This window comes from Maylandia zebra, linkage group LG23 (genome assembly GCF_041146795.1).
Source record: "Maylandia zebra isolate NMK-2024a linkage group LG23, Mzebra_GT3a, whole genome shotgun sequence".
Taxonomy (NCBI): Eukaryota; Metazoa; Chordata; class Actinopteri; order Cichliformes; family Cichlidae; genus Maylandia; species Maylandia zebra.
Window position 1 is genome coordinate 47,040,872 of NC_135188.1, and position 23,202 is coordinate 47,064,073.

General features: G+C 45.4%; 33 non-coding genes across 33 annotated transcripts; 17 read left to right on the forward strand and 16 right to left on the reverse strand.

Moving 5' to 3' along the window:
• Positions 1-75: 75 nt before the first annotated feature.
• LOC143415273 (5S ribosomal RNA) lies at positions 76-194 on the forward strand. Its single transcript, XR_013095911.1, has one exon. It is a non-coding gene; the product is annotated as a 5S ribosomal RNA (ribosomal RNA).
• Positions 195-1,040: 846 nt separating this feature from the next.
• LOC143415365 (5S ribosomal RNA) lies at positions 1,041-1,159 on the reverse strand. The gene has a single exon (XR_013096003.1). It is a non-coding gene; the product is annotated as a 5S ribosomal RNA (ribosomal RNA).
• A 360-nt stretch (positions 1,160-1,519) lies between these two features.
• LOC143415316 (5S ribosomal RNA) lies at positions 1,520-1,638 on the forward strand. The gene has a single exon (XR_013095954.1). It is a non-coding gene; the product is annotated as a 5S ribosomal RNA (ribosomal RNA).
• Positions 1,639-2,484: 846 nt separating this feature from the next.
• LOC143415366 (5S ribosomal RNA) lies at positions 2,485-2,603 on the reverse strand. The gene has a single exon (XR_013096004.1). It is a non-coding gene; the product is annotated as a 5S ribosomal RNA (ribosomal RNA).
• Positions 2,604-2,963: 360 nt separating this feature from the next.
• LOC143415274 (5S ribosomal RNA) lies at positions 2,964-3,082 on the forward strand. Its single transcript, XR_013095912.1, has one exon. It is a non-coding gene; the product is annotated as a 5S ribosomal RNA (ribosomal RNA).
• Positions 3,083-3,928: 846 nt separating this feature from the next.
• On the reverse strand, positions 3,929-4,047 carry LOC143415367 (5S ribosomal RNA). Its single transcript, XR_013096005.1, has one exon. It is a non-coding gene; the product is annotated as a 5S ribosomal RNA (ribosomal RNA).
• Positions 4,048-4,407: 360 nt separating this feature from the next.
• LOC143415317 (5S ribosomal RNA) lies at positions 4,408-4,526 on the forward strand. The gene has a single exon (XR_013095955.1). It is a non-coding gene; the product is annotated as a 5S ribosomal RNA (ribosomal RNA).
• An 825-nt stretch (positions 4,527-5,351) lies between these two features.
• Positions 5,352-5,470, reverse strand: LOC143415368 (5S ribosomal RNA). The gene has a single exon (XR_013096006.1). It is a non-coding gene; the product is annotated as a 5S ribosomal RNA (ribosomal RNA).
• Positions 5,471-5,830: 360 nt separating this feature from the next.
• On the forward strand, positions 5,831-5,949 carry LOC143415275 (5S ribosomal RNA). The gene has a single exon (XR_013095913.1). It is a non-coding gene; the product is annotated as a 5S ribosomal RNA (ribosomal RNA).
• An 846-nt stretch (positions 5,950-6,795) lies between these two features.
• On the reverse strand, positions 6,796-6,914 carry LOC143415369 (5S ribosomal RNA). The gene has a single exon (XR_013096007.1). It is a non-coding gene; the product is annotated as a 5S ribosomal RNA (ribosomal RNA).
• Positions 6,915-7,274: 360 nt separating this feature from the next.
• LOC143415276 (5S ribosomal RNA) lies at positions 7,275-7,393 on the forward strand. The gene has a single exon (XR_013095914.1). It is a non-coding gene; the product is annotated as a 5S ribosomal RNA (ribosomal RNA).
• An 846-nt stretch (positions 7,394-8,239) lies between these two features.
• On the reverse strand, positions 8,240-8,358 carry LOC143415370 (5S ribosomal RNA). The gene has a single exon (XR_013096008.1). It is a non-coding gene; the product is annotated as a 5S ribosomal RNA (ribosomal RNA).
• Positions 8,359-8,718: 360 nt separating this feature from the next.
• LOC143415277 (5S ribosomal RNA) lies at positions 8,719-8,837 on the forward strand. The gene has a single exon (XR_013095915.1). It is a non-coding gene; the product is annotated as a 5S ribosomal RNA (ribosomal RNA).
• An 846-nt stretch (positions 8,838-9,683) lies between these two features.
• LOC143415371 (5S ribosomal RNA) lies at positions 9,684-9,802 on the reverse strand. Its single transcript, XR_013096009.1, has one exon. It is a non-coding gene; the product is annotated as a 5S ribosomal RNA (ribosomal RNA).
• A 360-nt stretch (positions 9,803-10,162) lies between these two features.
• LOC143415278 (5S ribosomal RNA) lies at positions 10,163-10,281 on the forward strand. Its single transcript, XR_013095916.1, has one exon. It is a non-coding gene; the product is annotated as a 5S ribosomal RNA (ribosomal RNA).
• Positions 10,282-11,127: 846 nt separating this feature from the next.
• Positions 11,128-11,246, reverse strand: LOC143415373 (5S ribosomal RNA). The gene has a single exon (XR_013096011.1). It is a non-coding gene; the product is annotated as a 5S ribosomal RNA (ribosomal RNA).
• A 360-nt stretch (positions 11,247-11,606) lies between these two features.
• Positions 11,607-11,725, forward strand: LOC143415318 (5S ribosomal RNA). Its single transcript, XR_013095956.1, has one exon. It is a non-coding gene; the product is annotated as a 5S ribosomal RNA (ribosomal RNA).
• Positions 11,726-12,550: 825 nt separating this feature from the next.
• On the reverse strand, positions 12,551-12,669 carry LOC143415374 (5S ribosomal RNA). The gene has a single exon (XR_013096012.1). It is a non-coding gene; the product is annotated as a 5S ribosomal RNA (ribosomal RNA).
• Positions 12,670-13,029: 360 nt separating this feature from the next.
• LOC143415279 (5S ribosomal RNA) lies at positions 13,030-13,148 on the forward strand. The gene has a single exon (XR_013095917.1). It is a non-coding gene; the product is annotated as a 5S ribosomal RNA (ribosomal RNA).
• An 846-nt stretch (positions 13,149-13,994) lies between these two features.
• On the reverse strand, positions 13,995-14,113 carry LOC143415253 (5S ribosomal RNA). The gene has a single exon (XR_013095891.1). It is a non-coding gene; the product is annotated as a 5S ribosomal RNA (ribosomal RNA).
• A 360-nt stretch (positions 14,114-14,473) lies between these two features.
• LOC143415319 (5S ribosomal RNA) lies at positions 14,474-14,592 on the forward strand. The gene has a single exon (XR_013095957.1). It is a non-coding gene; the product is annotated as a 5S ribosomal RNA (ribosomal RNA).
• An 846-nt stretch (positions 14,593-15,438) lies between these two features.
• On the reverse strand, positions 15,439-15,557 carry LOC143415375 (5S ribosomal RNA). The gene has a single exon (XR_013096013.1). It is a non-coding gene; the product is annotated as a 5S ribosomal RNA (ribosomal RNA).
• A 360-nt stretch (positions 15,558-15,917) lies between these two features.
• Positions 15,918-16,036, forward strand: LOC143415320 (5S ribosomal RNA). Its single transcript, XR_013095958.1, has one exon. It is a non-coding gene; the product is annotated as a 5S ribosomal RNA (ribosomal RNA).
• Positions 16,037-16,861: 825 nt separating this feature from the next.
• LOC143415377 (5S ribosomal RNA) lies at positions 16,862-16,980 on the reverse strand. Its single transcript, XR_013096014.1, has one exon. It is a non-coding gene; the product is annotated as a 5S ribosomal RNA (ribosomal RNA).
• A 360-nt stretch (positions 16,981-17,340) lies between these two features.
• Positions 17,341-17,459, forward strand: LOC143415281 (5S ribosomal RNA). Its single transcript, XR_013095919.1, has one exon. It is a non-coding gene; the product is annotated as a 5S ribosomal RNA (ribosomal RNA).
• An 846-nt stretch (positions 17,460-18,305) lies between these two features.
• On the reverse strand, positions 18,306-18,424 carry LOC143415378 (5S ribosomal RNA). The gene has a single exon (XR_013096015.1). It is a non-coding gene; the product is annotated as a 5S ribosomal RNA (ribosomal RNA).
• Positions 18,425-18,784: 360 nt separating this feature from the next.
• LOC143415321 (5S ribosomal RNA) lies at positions 18,785-18,903 on the forward strand. The gene has a single exon (XR_013095959.1). It is a non-coding gene; the product is annotated as a 5S ribosomal RNA (ribosomal RNA).
• Positions 18,904-19,728: 825 nt separating this feature from the next.
• On the reverse strand, positions 19,729-19,847 carry LOC143415219 (5S ribosomal RNA). The gene has a single exon (XR_013095857.1). It is a non-coding gene; the product is annotated as a 5S ribosomal RNA (ribosomal RNA).
• Positions 19,848-20,207: 360 nt separating this feature from the next.
• Positions 20,208-20,326, forward strand: LOC143415282 (5S ribosomal RNA). Its single transcript, XR_013095920.1, has one exon. It is a non-coding gene; the product is annotated as a 5S ribosomal RNA (ribosomal RNA).
• An 846-nt stretch (positions 20,327-21,172) lies between these two features.
• LOC143415220 (5S ribosomal RNA) lies at positions 21,173-21,291 on the reverse strand. The gene has a single exon (XR_013095858.1). It is a non-coding gene; the product is annotated as a 5S ribosomal RNA (ribosomal RNA).
• Positions 21,292-21,651: 360 nt separating this feature from the next.
• On the forward strand, positions 21,652-21,770 carry LOC143415322 (5S ribosomal RNA). Its single transcript, XR_013095960.1, has one exon. It is a non-coding gene; the product is annotated as a 5S ribosomal RNA (ribosomal RNA).
• An 825-nt stretch (positions 21,771-22,595) lies between these two features.
• LOC143415221 (5S ribosomal RNA) lies at positions 22,596-22,714 on the reverse strand. Its single transcript, XR_013095859.1, has one exon. It is a non-coding gene; the product is annotated as a 5S ribosomal RNA (ribosomal RNA).
• A 360-nt stretch (positions 22,715-23,074) lies between these two features.
• LOC143415283 (5S ribosomal RNA) lies at positions 23,075-23,193 on the forward strand. The gene has a single exon (XR_013095921.1). It is a non-coding gene; the product is annotated as a 5S ribosomal RNA (ribosomal RNA).
• The last annotated feature ends 9 nt before the right edge of the window (positions 23,194-23,202 follow it).

A 23,202-nucleotide genomic window follows, 5' to 3' on the forward strand; every position in this document is an offset into this window, starting at 1 on the left:
AGGACATTAAAAAAACGTAAGCATGACTGTGTCATCACAGCATGTATAAAGAGGCTGTTTGTGAAGCAGTCCCTCGCTTACGGCCACGCCACCCTGAACACTCCCGATCTCGTCTGATCTCGGAAGCCAAGCTGGGTCGGGCCTGGTCAGTACTTGGATGGGAGACCGCCTGGGAATACCAGGTGCCGTAAGCTTTTGCACTTCAACACACAAATGACAGTTTAAATGTTGAAACGGATGTGAGGCACTCTTTAAGCTCATTTTCCAATAGGATGGTTAGTGAGTCTTGCGCAAAGAGCTCTTCCGCTCATGTAGTAATGTCAAATTCTTCAAGCGTTACATCAATATCTCTCTACATGCACAGAGCACCGGTAGATGTTTTTGTGCAAAGACTCACAATTGTTTATGACGTGAATATTGCAGCATTAAGTATGCATTATAACTGTGTTGTCATGTGCAGCTATTAAAAAAAGTAGAAACTAATCAATATGCTTCACTCTAAATTGTTTTTTAAATCCCAATAAATGGGTTACAGTATCTACATGAACCCCGTTGTCGAGGAAGCCTCTCACTTACGGCCATACCAGCCTGTTCTCATCTGATCTCTGAAGCTAAGCAGGGGCGGTCCTGCATAGTAGCGTCACCTTCACCTTGCTCCGTGTTAGAAACTCCATGATATCGTGTTCCCTGCTCAGGGTAGCACACTGATGCGCATTTATTCAGTACTCTTCGGGACCGCAGTCGGCAGCCAATAAGAGTTCAAACTGGTTGCACATGGGTGTCAGGTTGACACTGCGCCCGCTGCAAACTACAAGGTTAACAAGTTCCTCTCGACTGAGGCCAGACGGACTAGCCACAGAGATTTTGTACATTTACAGAATAAATAAGTTTGTGTATTTCCTAAATATTTGGTTGTTGTTGTTTTTTTGTTTTGCACAAAAGCGAAATGCAATGAGGAGCGTTGTCATGAAGCTTTTCCTGAAGCTGCCTCCACTGAGTGAGCAGCGGCGCCCTCTGCAGTTTGTGTGTGGAAGTGCAAAAGCTTACAGCACCTGGTATTCCCAGGCGGTCTCCCATCCAAGTACTGACCAGGCCCGACCCTGCTTAGCTTCCGAGATCAGACGAGATCGGGCGTGTTCAGGGTGGTATGGCCGTAAGCGAGAGAAGCCGGCTATAAAAGACCTTTTATACTTGGCAAATGTCACGCACTTTAAAATATAGTATTGTGCTAAGCTTCACATGTTACAGGGAAAACATGCAAACCTTTTTTGCGAACTGCAGCTTCAACGCTGAGCTGCAAAAATGCTTTTCCCGCGGTAACGTCACCATAATAACACATGTTCGTTTCTCACAGCACAGTGTTAAAGTGACACAGAGCACACAGTGTGTTAGGACCATTTGGAAGTGCAACATTTTTGTGCTTTGGACAATTCAACTTATATACAGGACATTAAAAAAACGTAAGCATGACTGTGTCATCACAGCATGTATAAAGAGGCTGTTTGTGAAGCAGTCCCTCGCTTACGGCCACGCCACCCTTAACGCGCCCGATCTCGTCTGATCTCGGAAGCCAAGCTGGGTCGGGCCTGGTCAGTACTTGGATGGGAGACCGCCTGGGAATACCAGGTGCCGTAAGCTTTTGCACTTCAACACACAAATGACAGTTTAAATGTTGAAACGGATGTGAGGCACTCTTTAAGCTCATTTTCCAATAGGATGGTTAGTGAGTCTTGCGCAAAGAGCTCTTCCGCTCATGTAGTAATGTCAAATTCTTCAAGCGTTACATCAATATCTCTCTACATGCACAGAGCACCTGTAGATGTTTTTGTGCAAAGACTCACAATTGTTTATGACGTGAATATTGCAGCATTAAGTATGCATTATAACTGTGTTGTCATGTGCAGCTATTAAAAAAAGTAGAAACTAATCAATATGCTTCACTCTAAATTGTTTTTTAAATCCCAATAAATGGGTTACAGTATCTACATGAACCCCGTTGTCGAGGAAGCCTCTCACTTACGGCCATACCAGCCTGTTCTCATCTGATCTCTGAAGCTAAGCAGGGGCGGTCCTGCATAGTAGCGTCACCTTCACCTTGCTCCGTGTTAGAAACTCCATGATATCGTGTTCCCTGCTCAGGGTAGCACACTGATGCGCATTTATTCAGTACTCTTCGGGACCGCAGTCGGCAGCCAATAAGAGTTCAAACTGGTTGCACATGGGTGTCAGGTTGACACTGCGCCCGCTGCAAACTACAAGGTTAACAAGTTCCTCTCGACTGAGGCCAGACGGACTAGCCACAGAGATTTTGTACATTTACAGAATAAATAAGTTTGTGTATTTCCTAAATATTTGGTTGTTGTTGTTTTTTTGTTTTGCACAAAAGCGAAATGCAATGAGGAGCGTTGTCATGAAGCTTTTCCTGAAGCTGCCTCCACTGAGTGAGCAGCGGCGCCCTCTGCAGTTTGTGTGTGGAAGTGCAAAAGCTTACAGCACCTGGTATTCCCAGGCGGTCTCCCATCCAAGTACTGACCAGGCCCGACCCTGCTTAGCTTCCGAGATCAGACGAGATCGGGCGTGTTCAGGGTGGTATGGCCGTAAGCGAGAGAAGCCGGCTATAAAAGACCTTTTATACTTGGCAAATGTCACGCACTTTAAAATATAGTATTGTGCTAAGCTTCACATGTTACAGGGAAAACATGCAAACCTTTTTTGCGAACTGCAGCTTCAACGCTGAGCTGCAAAAATGCTTTTCCCGCGGTAACGTCACCATAATAACACATGTTCGTTTCTCACAGCACAGTGTTAAAGTGACACAGAGCACACAGTGTGTTAGGACCATTTGGAAGTGCAACATTTTTGTGCTTTGGACAATTCAACTTATATACAGGACATTAAAAAAACGTAAGCATGACTGTGTCATCACAGCATGTATAAAGAGGCTGTTTGTGAAGCAGTCCCTCGCTTACGGCCACGCCACCCTGAACACTCCCGATCTCGTCTGATCTCGGAAGCCAAGCTGGGTCGGGCCTGGTCAGTACTTGGATGGGAGACCGCCTGGGAATACCAGGTGCCGTAAGCTTTTGCACTTCAACACACAAATGACAGTTTAAATGTTGAAACGGATGTGAGGCACTCTTTAAGCTCATTTTCCAATAGGATGGTTAGTGAGTCTTGCGCAAAGAGCTCTTCCGCTCATGTAGTAATGTCAAATTCTTCAAGCGTTACATCAATATCTCTCTACATGCACAGAGCACCGGTAGATGTTTTTGTGCAAAGACTCACAATTGTTTATGACGTGAATATTGCAGCATTAAGTATGCATTATAACTGTGTTGTCATGTGCAGCTATTAAAAAAAGTAGAAACTAATCAATATGCTTCACTCTAAATTGTTTTTTAAATCCCAATAAATGGGTTACAGTATCTACATGAACCCCGTTGTCGAGGAAGCCTCTCACTTACGGCCATACCAGCCTGTTCTCATCTGATCTCTGAAGCTAAGCAGGGGCGGTCCTGCATAGTAGCGTCACCTTCACCTTGCTCCGTGTTAGAAACTCCATGATATCGTGTTCCCTGCTCAGGGTAGCACACTGATGCGCATTTATTCAGTACTCTTCGGGACCGCAGTCGGCAGCCAATAAGAGTTCAAACTGGTTGCACATGGGTGTCAGGTTGACACTGCGCCCGCTGCAAACTACAAGGTTAACAAGTTCCTCTCGACTGAGGCCAGACGGACTAGCCACAGAGATTTTGTACATTTACAGAATAAATAAGTTTGTGTATTTCCTAAATATTTGGTTGTTGTTGTTTTTTTGTTTTGCACAAAAGCGAAATGCAATGAGGAGCGTTGTCATGAAGCTTTTCCTGAAGCTGCCTCCACTGAGTGAGCAGCGGCGCCCTCTGCAGTTTGTGTGTGGAAGTGCAAAAGCTTACAGCACCTGGTATTCCCAGGCGGTCTCCCATCCAAGTACTGACCAGGCCCGACCCTGCTTAGCTTCCGAGATCAGACGAGATCGGGCGTGTTCAGGGTGGTATGGCCGTAAGCGAGAGAAGCCGGCTATAAAAGACCTTTTATACTTGGCAAATGTCACGCACTTTAAAATATAGTATTGTGCTAAGCTTCACATGTTACAGGGAAAACATGCAAACCTTTTTTGCGAACTGCAGCTTCAACGCTGAGCTGCAAAAATGCTTTTCCCGCGGTAACGTCACCATAATAACACATGTTCGTTTCTCACAGCACAGTGTTAAAGTGACACAGAGCACACAGTGTGTTAGGACCATTTGGAAGTGCAACATTTTTGTGCTTTGGACAATTCAACTTATATACAGGACATTAAAAAAACGTAAGCATGACTGTGTCATCACAGCATGTATAAAGAGGCTGTTTGTGAAGCAGTCCCTCGCTTACGGCCACGCCACCCTTAACGCGCCCGATCTCGTCTGATCTCGGAAGCCAAGCTGGGTCGGGCCTGGTCAGTACTTGGATGGGAGACCGCCTGGGAATACCAGGTGCCGTAAGCTTTTGCACTTCAACACACAAATGACAGTTTAAATGTTGAAACGGATGTGAGGCACTCTTTAAGCTCATTTTCCAATAGGATGGTTAGTGAGTCTTGCGCAAAGAGCTCTTCCGCTCATGTAGTAATGTCAAATTCTTCAAGCGTTACATCAATATCTCTCTACATGCACAGAGCACCTGTAGATGTTTTTGTGCAAAGACTCACAATTGTTTATGACGTGAATATTGCTGCATTAAGTATGCATTATAACTGTGTTGTCATGTGCAGCTATTAAAAAAAGTAGAAACTAATCAATATGCTTCACTCTAAATTGGGTTACAGTATCTACATGAACCCCGTTGTCGAGGAAGCCTCTCACTTACGGCCATACCAGCCTGTTCTCATCTGATCTCTGAAGCTAAGCAGGGGCGGTCCTGCATAGTAGCGTCACCTTCACCTTGCTCCGTGTTAGAAACTCCATGATATCGTGTTCCCTGCTCAGGGTAGCACACTGATGCGCATTTATTCAGTACTCTTCGGGACCGCAGTCGGCAGCCAATAAGAGTTCAAACTGGTTGCACATGGGTGTCAGGTTGACACTGCGCCCGCTGCAAACTACAAGGTTAACAAGTTCCTCTCGACTGAGGCCAGACGGACTAGCCACAGAGATTTTGTACATTTACAGAATAAATAAGTTTGTGTATTTCCTAAATATTTGGTTGTTGTTGTTTTTTTGTTTTGCACAAAAGCGAAATGCAATGAGGAGCGTTGTCATGAAGCTTTTCCTGAAGCTGCCTCCACTGAGTGAGCAGCGGCGCCCTCTGCAGTTTGTGTGTGGAAGTGCAAAAGCTTACAGCACCTGGTATTCCCAGGCGGTCTCCCATCCAAGTACTGACCAGGCCCGACCCTGCTTAGCTTCCGAGATCAGACGAGATCGGGCGTGTTCAGGGTGGTATGGCCGTAAGCGAGAGAAGCCGGCTATAAAAGACCTTTTATACTTGGCAAATGTCACGCACTTTAAAATATAGTATTGTGCTAAGCTTCACATGTTACAGGGAAAACATGCAAACCTTTTTTGCGAACTGCAGCTTCAACGCTGAGCTGCAAAAATGCTTTTCCCGCGGTAACGTCACCATAATAACACATGTTCGTTTCTCACAGCACAGTGTTAAAGTGACACAGAGCACACAGTGTGTTAGGACCATTTGGAAGTGCAACATTTTTGTGCTTTGGACAATTCAACTTATATACAGGACATTAAAAAAACGTAAGCATGACTGTGTCATCACAGCATGTATAAAGAGGCTGTTTGTGAAGCAGTCCCTCGCTTACGGCCACGCCACCCTGAACACTCCCGATCTCGTCTGATCTCGGAAGCCAAGCTGGGTCGGGCCTGGTCAGTACTTGGATGGGAGACCGCCTGGGAATACCAGGTGCCGTAAGCTTTTGCACTTCAACACACAAATGACAGTTTAAATGTTGAAACGGATGTGAGGCACTCTTTAAGCTCATTTTCCAATAGGATGGTTAGTGAGTCTTGCGCAAAGAGCTCTTCCGCTCATGTAGTAATGTCAAATTCTTCAAGCGTTACATCAATATCACTGTACATGCACAGAGCACCTTTAGAAGTTTTTGTGCAAAGACTCACAATTGTTTATGACGTGAATATTGCAGCATTAAGTATGCATTATAACTGTGTTGTCATGTGCAGCTATTAAAAAAAGTAGAAACTAATCAATATGCTTCACTCTAAATTGTTTTTTAAATCCCAATAAATGGGTTACAGTATCTACATGAACCCCGTTGTCGAGGAAGCCTCTCACTTACGGCCATACCAGCCTGTTCTCATCTGATCTCTGAAGCTAAGCAGGGGCGGTCCTGCATAGTAGCGTCACCTTCACCTTGCTCCGTGTTAGAAACTCCATGATATCGTGTTCCCTGCTCAGGGTAGCACACTGATGCGCATTTATTCAGTGCTCTTCGGGACCGCAGTCGGCAGCCAATAAGAGTTCAAACTGGTTGCACATGGGTGTCAGGTTGACACTGCGCCCGCTGCAAACTACAAGGTTAACAAGTTCCTCTCGACTGAGGCCAGACGGACTAGCCACAGAGATTTTGTACATTTACAGAATAAATAAGTTTGTGTATTTCCTAAATATTTGGTTGTTGTTGTTTTTTTGTTTTGCACAAAAGCGAAATGCAATGAGGAGCGTTGTCATGAAGCTTTTCCTGAAGCTGCCTCCACTGAGTGAGCAGCGGCGCCCTCTGCAGTTTGTGTGTGGAAGTGCAAAAGCTTACAGCACCTGGTATTCCCAGGCGGTCTCCCATCCAAGTACTGACCAGGCCCGACCCTGCTTAGCTTCCGAGATCAGACGAGATCGGGCGTGTTCAGGGTGGTATGGCCGTAAGCGAGAGAAGCCGGCTATAAAAGACCTTTTATACTTGGCAAATGTCACGCACTTTAAAATATAGTATTGTGCTAAGCTTCACATGTTACAGGGAAAACATGCAAACCTTTTTTGCGAACTGCAGCTTCAACGCTGAGCTGCAAAAATGCTTTTCCCGCGGTAACGTCACCATAATAACACATGTTCGTTTCTCACAGCACAGTGTTAAAGTGACACAGAGCACACAGTGTGTTAGGACCATTTGGAAGTGCAACATTTTTGTGCTTTGGACAATTCAACTTATATACAGGACATTAAAAAAACGTAAGCATGACTGTGTCATCACAGCATGTATAAAGAGGCTGTTTGTGAAGCAGTCCCTCGCTTACGGCCACGCCACCCTGAACACTCCCGATCTCGTCTGATCTCGGAAGCCAAGCTGGGTCGGGCCTGGTCAGTACTTGGATGGGAGACCGCCTGGGAATACCAGGTGCCGTAAGCTTTTGCACTTCAACACACAAATGACAGTTTAAATGTTGAAACGGATGTGAGGCACTCTTTAAGCTCATTTTCCAATAGGATGGTTAGTGAGTCTTGCGCAAAGAGCTCTTCCGCTCATGTAGTAATGTCAAATTCTTCAAGCGTTACATCAATATCACTGTACATGCACAGAGCACCTGTAGAAGTTTTTGTGCAAAGACTCACAATTGTTTATGACGTGAATATTGCAGCATTAAGTATGCATTATAACTGTGTTGTCATGTGCAGCTATTAAAAAAAGTAGAAACTAATCAATATGCTTCACTCTAAATTGTTTTTTAAATCCCAATAAATGGGTTACAGTATCTACATGAACCCCGTTGTCGAGGAAGCCTCTCACTTACGGCCATACCAGCCTGTTCTCATCTGATCTCTGAAGCTAAGCAGGGGCGGTCCTGCATAGTAGCGTCACCTTCACCTTGCTCCGTGTTAGAAACTCCATGATATCGTGTTCCCTGCTCAGGGTAGCACACTGATGCGCATTTATTCAGTACTCTTCGGGACCGCAGTCGGCAGCCAATAAGAGTTCAAACTGGTTGCACATGGGTGTCAGGTTGACACTGCGCCCGCTGCAAACTACAAGGTTAACAAGTTCCTCTCGACTGAGGCCAGACGGACTAGCCACAGAGATTTTGTACATTTACAGAATAAATAAGTTTGTGTATTTCCTAAATATTTGGTTGTTGTTGTTTTTTTGTTTTGCACAAAAGCGAAATGCAATGAGGAGCGTTGTCATGAAGCTTTTCCTGAAGCTGCCTCCACTGAGTGAGCAGCGGCGCCCTCTGCAGTTTGTGTGTGGAAGTGCAAAAGCTTACAGCACCTGGTATTCCCAGGCGGTCTCCCATCCAAGTACTGACCAGGCCCGACCCTGCTTAGCTTCCGAGATCAGACGAGATCGGGCGTGTTCAGGGTGGTATGGCCGTAAGCGAGAGAAGCCGGCTATAAAAGACCTTTTATACTTGGCAAATGTCACGCACTTTAAAATATAGTATTGTGCTAAGCTTCACATGTTACAGGGAAAACATGCAAACCTTTTTTGCGAACTGCAGCTTCAACGCTGAGCTGCAAAAATGCTTTTCCCGCGGTAACGTCACCATAATAACACATGTTCGTTTCTCACAGCACAGTGTTAAAGTGACACAGAGCACACAGTGTGTTAGGACCATTTGGAAGTGCAACATTTTTGTGCTTTGGACAATTCAACTTATATACAGGACATTAAAAAAACGTAAGCATGACTGTGTCATCACAGCATGTATAAAGAGGCTGTTTGTGAAGCAGTCCCTCGCTTACGGCCACGCCACCCTGAACACTCCCGATCTCGTCTGATCTCGGAAGCCAAGCTGGGTCGGGCCTGGTCAGTACTTGGATGGGAGACCGCCTGGGAATACCAGGTGCCGTAAGCTTTTGCACTTCAACACACAAATGACAGTTTAAATGTTGAAACGGATGTGAGGCACTCTTTAAGCTCATTTTCCAATAGGATGGTTAGTGAGTCTTGCGCAAAGAGCTCTTCCGCTCATGTAGTAATGTCAAATTCTTCAAGCGTTACATCAATATCACTGTACATGCACAGAGCACCTTTAGAAGTTTTTGTGCAAAGACTCACAATTGTTTATGACGTGAATATTGCAGCATTAAGTATGCATTATAACTGTGTTGTCATGTGCAGCTATTAAAAAAAGTAGAAACTAATCAATATGCTTCACTCTAAATTGTTTTTTAAATCCCAATAAATGGGTTACAGTATCTACATGAACCCCGTTGTCGAGGAAGCCTCTCACTTACGGCCATACCAGCCTGTTCTCATCTGATCTCTGAAGCTAAGCAGGGGCGGTCCTGCATAGTAGCGTCACCTTCACCTTGCTCCGTGTTAGAAACTCCATGATATCGTGTTCCCTGCTCAGGGTAGCACACTGATGCGCATTTATTCAGTGCTCTTCGGGACCGCAGTCGGCAGCCAATAAGAGTTCAAACTGGTTGCACATGGGTGTCAGGTTGACACTGCGCCCGCTGCAAACTACAAGGTTAACAAGTTCCTCTCGACTGAGGCCAGACGGACTAGCCACAGAGATTTTGTACATTTACAGAATAAATAAGTTTGTGTATTTCCTAAATATTTGGTTGTTGTTGTTTTTTTGTTTTGCACAAAAGCGAAATGCAATGAGGAGCGTTGTCATGAAGCTTTTCCTGAAGCTGCCTCCACTGAGTGAGCAGCGGCGCCCTCTGCAGTTTGTGTGTGGAAGTGCAAAAGCTTACAGCACCTGGTATTCCCAGGCGGTCTCCCATCCAAGTACTGACCAGGCCCGACCCTGCTTAGCTTCCGAGATCAGACGAGATCGGGCGTGTTCAGGGTGGTATGGCCGTAAGCGAGAGAAGCCGGCTATAAAAGACCTTTTATACTTGGCAAATGTCACGCACTTTAAAATATAGTATTGTGCTAAGCTTCACATGTTACAGGGAAAACATGCAAACCTTTTTTGCGAACTGCAGCTTCAACGCTGAGCTGCAAAAATGCTTTTCCCGCGGTAACGTCACCATAATAACACATGTTCGTTTCTCACAGCACAGTGTTAAAGTGACACAGAGCACACAGTGTGTTAGGACCATTTGGAAGTGCAACATTTTTGTGCTTTGGACAATTCAACTTATATACAGGACATTAAAAAAACGTAAGCATGACTGTGTCATCACAGCATGTATAAAGAGGCTGTTTGTGAAGCAGTCCCTCGCTTACGGCCACGCCACCCTGAACACTCCCGATCTCGTCTGATCTCGGAAGCCAAGCTGGGTCGGGCCTGGTCAGTACTTGGATGGGAGACCGCCTGGGAATACCAGGTGCCGTAAGCTTTTGCACTTCAACACACAAATGACAGTTTAAATGTTGAAACGGATGTGAGGCACTCTTTAAGCTCATTTTCCAATAGGATGGTTAGTGAGTCTTGCGCAAAGAGCTCTTCCGCTCATGTAGTAATGTCAAATTCTTCAAGCGTTACATCAATATCACTGTACATGCACAGAGCACCTGTAGAAGTTTTTGTGCAAAGACTCACAATTGTTTATGACGTGAATATTGCAGCATTAAGTATGCATTATAACTGTGTTGTCATGTGCAGCTATTAAAAAAAGTAGAAACTAATCAATATGCTTCACTCTAAATTGTTTTTTAAATCCCAATAAATGGGTTACAGTATCTACATGAACCCCGTTGTCGAGGAAGCCTCTCACTTACGGCCATACCAGCCTGTTCTCATCTGATCTCTGAAGCTAAGCAGGGGCGGTCCTGCATAGTAGCGTCACCTTCACCTTGCTCCGTGTTAGAAACTCCATGATATCGTGTTCCCTGCTCAGGGTAGCACACTGATGCGCATTTATTCAGTACTCTTCGGGACCGCAGTCGGCAGCCAATAAGAGTTCAAACTGGTTGCACATGGGTGTCAGGTTGACACTGCGCCCGCTGCAAACTACAAGGTTAACAAGTTCCTCTCGACTGAGGCCAGACGGACTAGCCACAGAGATTTTGTACATTTACAGAATAAATAAGTTTGTGTATTTCCTAAATATTTGGTTGTTGTTGTTTTTTTGTTTTGCACAAAAGCGAAATGCAATGAGGAGCGTTGTCATGAAGCTTTTCCTGAAGCTGCCTCCACTGAGTGAGCAGCGGCGCCCTCTGCAGTTTGTGTGTGGAAGTGCAAAAGCTTACAGCACCTGGTATTCCCAGGCGGTCTCCCATCCAAGTACTGACCAGGCCCGACCCTGCTTAGCTTCCGAGATCAGACGAGATCGGGCGTGTTCAGGGTGGTATGGCCGTAAGCGAGAGAAGCCGGCTATAAAAGACCTTTTATACTTGGCAAATGTCACGCACTTTAAAATATAGTATTGTGCTAAGCTTCACATGTTACAGGGAAAACATGCAAACCTTTTTTGCGAACTGCAGCTTCAACGCTGAGCTGCAAAAATGCTTTTCCCGCGGTAACGTCACCATAATAACACATGTTCGTTTCTCACAGCACAGTGTTAAAGTGACACAGAGCACACAGTGTGTTAGGACCATTTGGAAGTGCAACATTTTTGTGCTTTGGACAATTCAACTTATATACAGGACATTAAAAAAACGTAAGCATGACTGTGTCATCACAGCATGTATAAAGAGGCTGTTTGTGAAGCAGTCCCTCGCTTACGGCCACGCCACCCTTAACGCGCCCGATCTCGTCTGATCTCGGAAGCCAAGCTGGGTCGGGCCTGGTCAGTACTTGGATGGGAGACCGCCTGGGAATACCAGGTGCCGTAAGCTTTTGCACTTCAACACACAAATGACAGTTTAAATGTTGAAACGGATGTGAGGCACTCTTTAAGCTCATTTTCCAATAGGATGGTTAGTGAGTCTTGCGCAAAGAGCTCTTCCGCTCATGTAGTAATGTCAAATTCTTCAAGCGTTACATCAATATCTCTCTACATGCACAGAGCACCTGTAGATGTTTTTGTGCAAAGACTCACAATTGTTTATGACGTGAATATTGCTGCATTAAGTATGCATTATAACTGTGTTGTCATGTGCAGCTATTAAAAAAAGTAGAAACTAATCAATATGCTTCACTCTAAATTGGGTTACAGTATCTACATGAACCCCGTTGTCGAGGAAGCCTCTCACTTACGGCCATACCAGCCTGTTCTCATCTGATCTCTGAAGCTAAGCAGGGGCGGTCCTGCATAGTAGCGTCACCTTCACCTTGCTCCGTGTTAGAAACTCCATGATATCGTGTTCCCTGCTCAGGGTAGCACACTGATGCGCATTTATTCAGTACTCTTCGGGACCGCAGTCGGCAGCCAATAAGAGTTCAAACTGGTTGCACATGGGTGTCAGGTTGACACTGCGCCCGCTGCAAACTACAAGGTTAACAAGTTCCTCCCGACTGAGGCCAGACGGACTAGCCACAGAGATTTTGTACATTTACAGAATAAATAAGTTTGTGTATTTCCTAAATATTTGGTTGTTGTTGTTTTTTTGTTTTGCACAAAAGCGAAATGCAATGAGGAGCGTTGTCATGAAGCTTTTCCTGAAGCTGCCTCCACTGAGTGAGCAGCGGCGCCCTCTGCAGTTTGTGTGTGGAAGTGCAAAAGCTTACAGCACCTGGTATTCCCAGGCGGTCTCCCATCCAAGTACTGACCAGGCCCGACCCTGCTTAGCTTCCGAGATCAGACGAGATCGGGCGTGTTCAGGGTGGTATGGCCGTAAGCGAGAGAAGCCGGCTATAAAAGACCTTTTATACTTGGCAAATGTCACGCACTTTAAAATATAGTATTGTGCTAAGCTTCACATGTTACAGGGAAAACATGCAAACCTTTTTTGCGAACTGCAGCTTCAACGCTGAGCTGCAAAAATGCTTTTCCCGCGGTAACGTCACCATAATAACACATGTTCGTTTCTCACAGCACAGTGTTAAAGTGACACAGAGCACACAGTGTGTTAGGACCATTTGGAAGTGCAACATTTTTGTGCTTTGGACAATTCAACTTATATACAGGACATTAAAAAAACGTAAGCATGACTGTGTCATCACAGCATGTATAAAGAGGCTGTTTGTGAAGCAGTCCCTCGCTTACGGCCACGCCACCCTGAACACTCCCGATCTCGTCTGATCTCGGAAGCCAAGCTGGGTCGGGCCTGGTCAGTACTTGGATGGGAGACCGCCTGGGAATACCAGGTGCCGTAAGCTTTTGCACTTCAACACACAAATGACAGTTTAAATGTTGAAACGGATGTGAGGCACTCTTTAAGCTCATTTTCCAATAGGATGGTTAGTGAGTCTTGCGCAAAGAGCTCTTCCGCTCATGTAGTAATGTCAAATTCTTCAAGCGTTACATCAATATCTCTCTACATGCACAGAGCACCGGTAGATGTTTTTGTGCAAAGACTCACAATTGTTTATGACGTGAATATTGCAGCATTAAGTATGCATTATAACTGTGTTGTCATGTGCAGCTATTAAAAAAAGTAGAAACTAATCAATATGCTTCACTCTAAATTGTTTTTTAAATCCCAATAAATGGGTTACAGTATCTACATGAACCCCGTTGTCGAGGAAGCCTCTCACTTACGGCCATACCAGCCTGTTCTCATCTGATCTCTGAAGCTAAGCAGGGGCGGTCCTGCATAGTAGCGTCACCTTCACCTTGCTCCGTGTTAGAAACTCCATGATATCGTGTTCCCTGCTCAGGGTAGCACACTGATGCGCATTTATTCAGTACTCTTCGGGACCGCAGTCGGCAGCCAATAAGAGTTCAAACTGGTTGCACATGGGTGTCAGGTTGACACTGCGCCCGCTGCAAACTACAAGGTTAACAAGTTCCTCTCGACTGAGGCCAGACGGACTAGCCACAGAGATTTTGTACATTTACAGAATAAATAAGTTTGTGTATTTCCTAAATATTTGGTTGTTGTTGTTTTTTTGTTTTGCACAAAAGCGAAATGCAATGAGGAGCGTTGTCATGAAGCTTTTCCTGAAGCTGCCTCCACTGAGTGAGCAGCGGCGCCCTCTGCAGTTTGTGTGTGGAAGTGCAAAAGCTTACAGCACCTGGTATTCCCAGGCGGTCTCCCATCCAAGTACTGACCAGGCCCGACCCTGCTTAGCTTCCGAGATCAGACGAGATCGGGCGTGTTCAGGGTGGTATTGCCGTAAGCGAGAGAAGCCGGCTATAAAAGACCTTTTATACTTGGCAAATGTCACGCACTTTAAAATATAGTATTGTGCTAAGCTTCACATGTTACAGGGAAAACATGCAAACCTTTTTTGCGAACTGCAGCTTCAACGCTGAGCTGCAAAAATGCTTTTCCCGCGGTAACGTCACCATAATAACACATGTTCGTTTCTCACAGCACAGTGTTAAAGTGACACAGAGCACACAGTGTGTTAGGACCATTTGGAAGTGCAACATTTTTGTGCTTTGGACAATTCAACTTATATACAGGACATTAAAAAAACGTAAGCATGACTGTGTCATCACAGCATGTATAAAGAGGCTGTTTGTGAAGCAGTCCCTCGCTTACGGCCACGCCACCCTTAACGCGCCCGATCTCGTCTGATCTCGGAAGCCAAGCTGGGTCGGGCCTGGTCAGTACTTGGATGGGAGACCGCCTGGGAATACCAGGTGCCGTAAGCTTTTGCACTTCAACACACAAATGACAGTTTAAATGTTGAAACGGATGTGAGGCACTCTTTAAGCTCATTTTCCAATAGGATGGTTAGTGAGTCTTGCGCAAAGAGCTCTTCCGCTCATGTAGTAATGTCAAATTCTTCAAGCGTTACATCAATATCTCTCTACATGCACAGAGCACCTGTAGATGTTTTTGTGCAAAGACTCACAATTGTTTATGACGTGAATATTGCAGCATTAAGTATGCATTATAACTGTGTTGTCATGTGCAGCTATTAAAAAAAGTAGAAACTAATCAATATGCTTCACTCTAAATTGTTTTTTAAATCCCAATAAATGGGTTACAGTATCTACATGAACCCCGTTGTCGAGGAAGCCTCTCACTTACGGCCATACCAGCCTGTTCTCATCTGATCTCTGAAGCTAAGCAGGGGCGGTCCTGCATAGTAGCGTCACCTTCACCTTGCTCCGTGTTAGAAACTCCATGATATCGTGTTCCCTGCTCAGGGTAGCACACTGATGCGCATTTATTCAGTACTCTTCGGGACCGCAGTCGGCAGCCAATAAGAGTTCAAACTGGTTGCACATGGGTGTCAGGTTGACACTGCGCCCGCTGCAAACTACAAGGTTAACAAGTTCCTCTCGACTGAGGCCAGACGGACTAGCCACAGAGATTTTGTACATTTACAGAATAAATAAGTTTGTGTATTTCCTAAATATTTGGTTGTTGTTGTTTTTTTGTTTTGCACAAAAGCGAAATGCAATGAGGAGCGTTGTCATGAAGCTTTTCCTGAAGCTGCCTCCACTGAGTGAGCAGCGGCGCCCTCTGCAGTTTGTGTGTGGAAGTGCAAAAGCTTACAGCACCTGGTATTCCCAGGCGGTCTCCCATCCAAGTACTGACCAGGCCCGACCCTGCTTAGCTTCCGAGATCAGACGAGATCGGGCGTGTTCAGGGTGGTATGGCCGTAAGCGAGAGAAGCCGGCTATAAAAGACCTTTTATACTTGGCAAATGTCACGCACTTTAAAATATAGTATTGTGCTAAGCTTCACATGTTACAGGGAAAACATGCAAACCTTTTTTGCGAACTGCAGCTTCAACGCTGAGCTGCAAAAATGCTTTTCCCGCGGTAACGTCACCATAATAACACATGTTCGTTTCTCACAGCACAGTGTTAAAGTGACACAGAGCACACAGTGTGTTAGGACCATTTGGAAGTGCAACATTTTTGTGCTTTGGACAATTCAACTTATATACAGGACATTAAAAAAACGTAAGCATGACTGTGTCATCACAGCATGTATAAAGAGGCTGTTTGTGAAGCAGTCCCTCGCTTACGGCCACGCCACCCTTAACGCGCCCGATCTCGTCTGATCTCGGAAGCCAAGCTGGGTCGGGCCTGGTCAGTACTTGGATGGGAGACCGCCTGGGAATACCAGGTGCCGTAAGCTTTTGCACTTCAACACACAAATGACAGTTTAAATGTTGAAACGGATGTGAGGCACTCTTTAAGCTCATTTTCCAATAGGATGGTTAGTGAGTCTTGCGCAAAGAGCTCTTCCGCTCATGTAGTAATGTCAAATTCTTCAAGCGTTACATCAATATCTCTCTACATGCACAGAGCACCTGTAGATGTTTTTGTGCAAAGACTCACAATTGTTTATGACGTGAATATTGCTGCATTAAGTATGCATTATAACTGTGTTGTCATGTGCAGCTATTAAAAAAAGTAGAAACTAATCAATATGCTTCACTCTAAATTGGGTTACAGTATCTACATGAACCCCGTTGTCGAGGAAGCCTCTCACTTACGGCCATACCAGCCTGTTCTCATCTGATCTCTGAAGCTAAGCAGGGGCGGTCCTGCATAGTAGCGTCACCTTCACCTTGCTCCGTGTTAGAAACTCCATGATATCGTGTTCCCTGCTCAGGGTAGCACACTGATGCGCATTTATTCAGTACTCTTCGGGACCGCAGTCGGCAGCCAATAAGAGTTCAAACTGGTTGCACATGGGTGTCAGGTTGACACTGCGCCCGCTGCAAACTACAAGGTTAACAAGTTCCTCCCGACTGAGGCCAGACGGACTAGCCACAGAGATTTTGTACATTTACAGAATAAATAAGTTTGTGTATTTCCTAAATATTTGGTTGTTGTTGTTTTTTTGTTTTGCACAAAAGCGAAATGCAATGAGGAGCGTTGTCATGAAGCTTTTCCTGAAGCTGCCTCCACTGAGTGAGCAGCGGCGCCCTCTGCAGTTTGTGTGTGGAAGTGCAAAAGCTTACAGCACCTGGTATTCCCAGGCGGTCTCCCATCCAAGTACTGACCAGGCCCGACCCTGCTTAGCTTCCGAGATCAGACGAGATCGGGCGTGTTCAGGGTGGTATGGCCGTAAGCGAGAGAAGCCGGCTATAAAAGACCTTTTATACTTGGCAAATGTCACGCACTTTAAAATATAGTATTGTGCTAAGCTTCACATGTTACAGGGAAAACATGCAAACCTTTTTTGCGAACTGCAGCTTCAACGCTGAGCTGCAAAAATGCTTTTCCCGCGGTAACGTCACCATAATAACACATGTTCGTTTCTCACAGCACAGTGTTAAAGTGACACAGAGCACACAGTGTGTTAGGACCATTTGGAAGTGCAACATTTTTGTGCTTTGGACAATTCAACTTATATACAGGACATTAAAAAAACGTAAGCATGACTGTGTCATCACAGCATGTATAAAGAGGCTGTTTGTGAAGCAGTCCCTCGCTTACGGCCACGCCACCCTGAACACTCCCGATCTCGTCTGATCTCGGAAGCCAAGCTGGGTCGGGCCTGGTCAGTACTTGGATGGGAGACCGCCTGGGAATACCAGGTGCCGTAAGCTTTTGCACTTCAACACACAAATGACAGTTTAAATGTTGAAACGGATGTGAGGCACTCTTTAAGCTCATTTTCCAATAGGATGGTTAGTGAGTCTTGCGCAAAGAGCTCTTCCGCTCATGTAGTAATGTCAAATTCTTCAAGCGTTACATCAATATCTCTCTACATGCACAGAGCACCGGTAGATGTTTTTGTGCAAAGACTCACAATTGTTTATGACGTGAATATTGCAGCATTAAGTATGCATTATAACTGTGTTGTCATGTGCAGCTATTAAAAAAAGTAGAAACTAATCAATATGCTTCACTCTAAATTGTTTTTTAAATCCCAATAAATGGGTTACAGTATCTACATGAACCCCGTTGTCGAGGAAGCCTCTCACTTACGGCCATACCAGCCTGTTCTCATCTGATCTCTGAAGCTAAGCAGGGGCGGTCCTGCATAGTAGCGTCACCTTCACCTTGCTCCGTGTTAGAAACTCCATGATATCGTGTTCCCTGCTCAGGGTAGCACACTGATGCGCATTTATTCAGTACTCTTCGGGACCGCAGTCGGCAGCCAATAAGAGTTCAAACTGGTTGCACATGGGTGTCAGGTTGACACTGCGCCCGCTGCAAACTACAAGGTTAACAAGTTCCTCTCGACTGAGGCCAGACGGACTAGCCACAGAGATTTTGTACATTTACAGAATAAATAAGTTTGTGTATTTCCTAAATATTTGGTTGTTGTTGTTTTTTTGTTTTGCACAAAAGCGAAATGCAATGAGGAGCGTTGTCATGAAGCTTTTCCTGAAGCTGCCTCCACTGAGTGAGCAGCGGCGCCCTCTGCAGTTTGTGTGTGGAAGTGCAAAAGCTTACAGCACCTGGTATTCCCAGGCGGTCTCCCATCCAAGTACTGACCAGGCCCGACCCTGCTTAGCTTCCGAGATCAGACGAGATCGGGCGTGTTCAGGGTGGTATGGCCGTAAGCGAGAGAAGCCGGCTATAAAAGACCTTTTATACTTGGCAAATGTCACGCACTTTAAAATATAGTATTGTGCTAAGCTTCACATGTTACAGGGAAAACATGCAAACCTTTTTTGCGAACTGCAGCTTCAACGCTGAGCTGCAAAAATGCTTTTCCCGCGGTAACGTCACCATAATAACACATGTTCGTTTCTCACAGCACAGTGTTAAAGTGACACAGAGCACACAGTGTGTTAGGACCATTTGGAAGTGCAACATTTTTGTGCTTTGGACAATTCAACTTATATACAGGACATTAAAAAAACGTAAGCATGACTGTGTCATCACAGCATGTATAAAGAGGCTGTTTGTGAAGCAGTCCCTCGCTTACGGCCACGCCACCCTTAACGCGCCCGATCTCGTCTGATCTCGGAAGCCAAGCTGGGTCGGGCCTGGTCAGTACTTGGATGGGAGACCGCCTGGGAATACCAGGTGCCGTAAGCTTTTGCACTTCAACACACAAATGACAGTTTAAATGTTGAAACGGATGTGAGGCACTCTTTAAGCTCATTTTCCAATAGGATGGTTAGTGAGTCTTGCGCAAAGAGCTCTTCCGCTCATGTAGTAATGTCAAATTCTTCAAGCGTTACATCAATATCTCTCTACATGCACAGAGCACCTGTAGATGTTTTTGTGCAAAGACTCACAATTGTTTATGACGTGAATATTGCTGCATTAAGTATGCATTATAACTGTGTTGTCATGTGCAGCTATTAAAAAAAGTAGAAACTAATCAATATGCTTCACTCTAAATTGGGTTACAGTATCTACATGAACCCCGTTGTCGAGGAAGCCTCTCACTTACGGCCATACCAGCCTGTTCTCATCTGATCTCTGAAGCTAAGCAGGGGCGGTCCTGCATAGTAGCGTCACCTTCACCTTGCTCCGTGTTAGAAACTCCATGATATCGTGTTCCCTGCTCAGGGTAGCACACTGATGCGCATTTATTCAGTACTCTTCGGGACCGCAGTCGGCAGCCAATAAGAGTTCAAACTGGTTGCACATGGGTGTCAGGTTGACACTGCGCCCGCTGCAAACTACAAGGTTAACAAGTTCCTCCCGACTGAGGCCAGACGGACTAGCCACAGAGATTTTGTACATTTACAGAATAAATAAGTTTGTGTATTTCCTAAATATTTGGTTGTTGTTGTTTTTTTGTTTTGCACAAAAGCGAAATGCAATGAGGAGCGTTGTCATGAAGCTTTTCCTGAAGCTGCCTCCACTGAGTGAGCAGCGGCGCCCTCTGCAGTTTGTGTGTGGAAGTGCAAAAGCTTACAGCACCTGGTATTCCCAGGCGGTCTCCCATCCAAGTACTGACCAGGCCCGACCCTGCTTAGCTTCCGAGATCAGACGAGATCGGGCGTGTTCAGGGTGGTATGGCCGTAAGCGAGAGAAGCCGGCTATAAAAGACCTTTTATACTTGGCAAATGTCACGCACTTTAAAATATAGTATTGTGCTAAGCTTCACATGTTACAGGGAAAACATGCAAACCTTTTTTGCGAACTGCAGCTTCAACGCTGAGCTGCAAAAATGCTTTTCCCGCGGTAACGTCACCATAATAACACATGTTCGTTTCTCACAGCACAGTGTTAAAGTGACACAGAGCACACAGTGTGTTAGGACCATTTGGAAGTGCAACATTTTTGTGCTTTGGACAATTCAACTTATATACAGGACATTAAAAAAACGTAAGCATGACTGTGTCATCACAGCATGTATAAAGAGGCTGTTTGTGAAGCAGTCCCTCGCTTACGGCCACGCCACCCTGAACACTCCCGATCTCGTCTGATCTCGGAAGCCAAGCTGGGTCGGGCCTGGTCAGTACTTGGATGGGAGACCGCCTGGGAATACCAGGTGCCGTAAGCTTTTGCACTTCAACACACAAATGACAGTTTAAATGTTGAAACGGATGTGAGGCACTCTTTAAGCTCATTTTCCAATAGGATGGTTAGTGAGTCTTGCGCAAAGAGCTCTTCCGCTCATGTAGTAATGTCAAATTCTTCAAGCGTTACATCAATATCTCTCTACATGCACAGAGCACCGGTAGATGTTTTTGTGCAAAGACTCACAATTGTTTATGACGTGAATATTGCAGCATTAAGTATGCATTATAACTGTGTTGTCATGTGCAGCTATTAAAAAAAGTAGAAACTAATCAATATGCTTCACTCTAAATTGTTTTTTAAATCCCAATAAATGGGTTACAGTATCTACATGAACCCCGTTGTCGAGGAAGCCTCTCACTTACGGCCATACCAGCCTGTTCTCATCTGATCTCTGAAGCTAAGCAGGGGCGGTCCTGCATAGTAGCGTCACCTTCACCTTGCTCCGTGTTAGAAACTCCATGATATCGTGTTCCCTGCTCAGGGTAGCACACTGATGCGCATTTATTCAGTACTCTTCGGGACCGCAGTCGGCAGCCAATAAGAGTTCAAACTGGTTGCACATGGGTGTCAGGTTGACACTGCGCCCGCTGCAAACTACAAGGTTAACAAGTTCCTCTCGACTGAGGCCAGACGGACTAGCCACAGAGATTTTGTACATTTACAGAATAAATAAGTTTGTGTATTTCCTAAATATTTGGTTGTTGTTGTTTTTTTGTTTTGCACAAAAGCGAAATGCAATGAGGAGCGTTGTCATGAAGCTTTTCCTGAAGCTGCCTCCACTGAGTGAGCAGCGGCGCCCTCTGCAGTTTGTGTGTGGAAGTGCAAAAGCTTACAGCACCTGGTATTCCCAGGCGGTCTCCCATCCAAGTACTGACCAGGCCCGACCCTGCTTAGCTTCCGAGATCAGACGAGATCGGGCGTGTTCAGGGTGGTATGGCCGTAAGCGAGAGAAGCCGGCTATAAAAGACCTTTTATACTTGGCAAATGTCACGCACTTTAAAATATAGTATTGTGCTAAGCTTCACATGTTACAGGGAAAACATGCAAACCTTTTTTGCGAACTGCAGCTTCAACGCTGAGCTGCAAAAATGCTTTTCCCGCGGTAACGTCACCATAATAACACATGTTCGTTTCTCACAGCACAGTGTTAAAGTGACACAGAGCACACAGTGTGTTAGGACCATTTGGAAGTGCAACATTTTTGTGCTTTGGACAATTCAACTTATATACAGGACATTAAAAAAACGTAAGCATGACTGTGTCATCACAGCATGTATAAAGAGGCTGTTTGTGAAGCAGTCCCTCGCTTACGGCCACGCCACCCTTAACGCGCCCGATCTCGTCTGATCTCGGAAGCCAAGCTGGGTCGGGCCTGGTCAGTACTTGGATGGGAGACCGCCTGGGAATACCAGGTGCCGTAAGCTTTTGCACTTCAACACACAAATGACAGTTTAAATGTTGAAACGGATGTGAGGCACTCTTTAAGCTCATTTTCCAATAGGATGGTTAGTGAGTCTTGCGCAAAGAGCTCTTCCGCTCATGTAGTAATGTCAAATTCTTCAAGCGTTACATCAATATCTCTCTACATGCACAGAGCACCTGTAGATGTTTTTGTGCAAAGACTCACAATTGTTTATGACGTGAATATTGCTGCATTAAGTATGCATTATAACTGTGTTGTCATGTGCAGCTATTAAAAAAAGTAGAAACTAATCAATATGCTTCACTCTAAATTGGGTTACAGTATCTACATGAACCCCGTTGTCGAGGAAGCCTCTCACTTACGGCCATACCAGCCTGTTCTCATCTGATCTCTGAAGCTAAGCAGGGGCGGTCCTGCATAGTAGCGTCACCTTCACCTTGCTCCGTGTTAGAAACTCCATGATATCGTGTTCCCTGCTCAGGGTAGCACACTGATGCGCATTTATTCAGTACTCTTCGGGACCGCAGTCGGCAGCCAATAAGAGTTCAAACTGGTTGCACATGGGTGTCAGGTTGACACTGCGCCCGCTGCAAACTACAAGGTTAACAAGTTCCTCCCGACTGAGGCCAGACGGACTAGCCACAGAGATTTTGTACATTTACAGAATAAATAAGTTTGTGTATTTCCTAAATATTTGGTTGTTGTTGTTTTTTTGTTTTGCACAAAAGCGAAATGCAATGAGGAGCGTTGTCATGAAGCTTTTCCTGAAGCTGCCTCCACTGAGTGAGCAGCGGCGCCCTCTGCAGTTTGTGTGTGGAAGTGCAAAAGCTTACAGCACCTGGTATTCCCAGGCGGTCTCCCATCCAAGTACTGACCAGGCCCGACCCTGCTTAGCTTCCGAGATCAGACGAGATCGGGCGTGTTCAGGGTGGTATGGCCGTAAGCGAGAGAAGCCGGCTATAAAAGACCTTTTATACTTGGCAAATGTCACGCACTTTAAAATATAGTATTGTGCTAAGCTTCACATGTTACAGGGAAAACATGCAAACCTTTTTTGCGAACTGCAGCTTCAACGCTGAGCTGCAAAAATGCTTTTCCCGCGGTAACGTCACCATAATAACACATGTTCGTTTCTCACAGCACAGTGTTAAAGTGACACAGAGCACACAGTGTGTTAGGACCATTTGGAAGTGCAACATTTTTGTGCTTTGGACAATTCAACTTATATACAGGACATTAAAAAAACGTAAGCATGACTGTGTCATCACAGCATGTATAAAGAGGCTGTTTGTGAAGCAGTCCCTCGCTTACGGCCACGCCACCCTGAACACTCCCGATCTCGTCTGATCTCGGAAGCCAAGCTGGGTCGGGCCTGGTCAGTACTTGGATGGGAGACCGCCTGGGAATACCAGGTGCCGTAAGCTTTTGCACTT